The following is a 1,659-nucleotide window of genomic DNA, read 5'->3' on the forward strand; positions in this document are numbered from 1 at the left end:
CCAATAATTATTCTTATTAGAACAAAAGAACGAAATCTTACATAGAGCCTGGTTTTCAACAAAAACTGAAAACCAGTGCTGTATTCCTGGACCTAACATTAGCCTATGACACTTAATGAAAAGACGGAGTAATGTACAAGCTCCCAAGAGAGATTTCTTGTCTGGTAATCGTACGTTTAATACAAAATATACTGAGAAACATAATTCTCCAATTAAGTCTCAACGTAGAGATCAGTAAACTAAATATCATCATATAAGATCTCTCAGGCACAGAGTAAAAAATATTTACCAGACCAATAGTTTATCCGCTACGAAAAAAAATTGTCAACAGCTTTATCTTTATGGATGACAATGTCCGTCTTCATTGTGCTAGAATTGTTCAAATGGCTCTAGATTAAGCTTAAATAACACGACTGAATTAGCCAACATTATCTCAGGAGATTAATCCAATTGAACATGTTTGGGCCAATCTTTCTAGAGCTATATATCAAACATATAATACCCAAGAAACTTTCAGGGGCTAATTATAAGCTTAAGGAGGAATGGAATAATTTATCTGAAAAGACAACTAATAACTTAATCACAGGAATGTTAATCCGGTCAACTTAGACATCAAAATAGTTGGCAAATAACAAAAATTGCCGGAGAGCCAAATTTTGGTGGAGAACTAGAGTTTACCATAACAAATAAAGTTTTAAAAGTCCCCATCGATCCCATGTGTACAACAAAAGTTATTCGGGGTCAAAGGTCAAAATTTGAGATTTTTTGGATTTTTCTCGAAAGCGGTAAGTTTTATCAAAATAACACATCAAACAAAAGTTGTAGATCGTAACATTCTCTACAAAAATAATCCTTACAATTTTTTTCCTAAGAGTTACCATTCCTGAGATATCGCGATTTTAAAAGTTACTTTATACATTACATATATGCACATAATATAAGCAACGTATATGCATAATGTGGTACTTAAGACAAGTATAAATGCCTATTTGTGTCTCTTTTATATAATATATTATACTATTCTGAAAATATTTCTTCAAAAGATAATCAGTCCCAAACTGAATTTCCTCTATCCAAGTGGCCTTGAAAAACATTTGGCTATACCATTGTTTAAAAAAGAACAGATTGTCTATTGTAAACAATGGCTACAGTATTGTCCATAGGTCTTGTTCGTATTATCTGTTTCTTTTAGTGATAAAGGTTCAGTTCAAGTGAATATAAGTGCTTATTACAAGCGTCTACCATTTAGCAGACCTTACGGGCTTACAGTGACAGTGGTATTTGACGGCTACATAGTGACTCGACAAAGAATATTAAAGCTGCAGAACAACGTAGTCAAACTACAAAAACATCATCGGGTTCTGAGATAATCTTTGATGAAAATATAACAGTTCCAGCGAATCAACAACAATTCTTCGCTAACATTAATAATAAATCTAGTTTCATTTCCATGTTAACTGGCAAATTAACAGCTGCGAATATTGAAGTGAAACAAGCTAAAAATGACGCAGATGTCCTTATAATTGAGACAGCAATTGAAAAATTTAAGCCAACAAACACAACAATTGTAGTTGGTGAAGATGTTGATTTGTTAGTACTGCTTACTACAAGGACTCCAGCAGATAAAGTTATTTATTTTCTGAAACCTGGAAGGGCTCA

Source organism: Diabrotica virgifera, chromosome 10 (genome assembly GCF_917563875.1).
Source record: "Diabrotica virgifera virgifera chromosome 10, PGI_DIABVI_V3a".
In the NCBI taxonomy this organism is placed as follows: Eukaryota; Metazoa; Arthropoda; class Insecta; order Coleoptera; family Chrysomelidae; genus Diabrotica; species Diabrotica virgifera.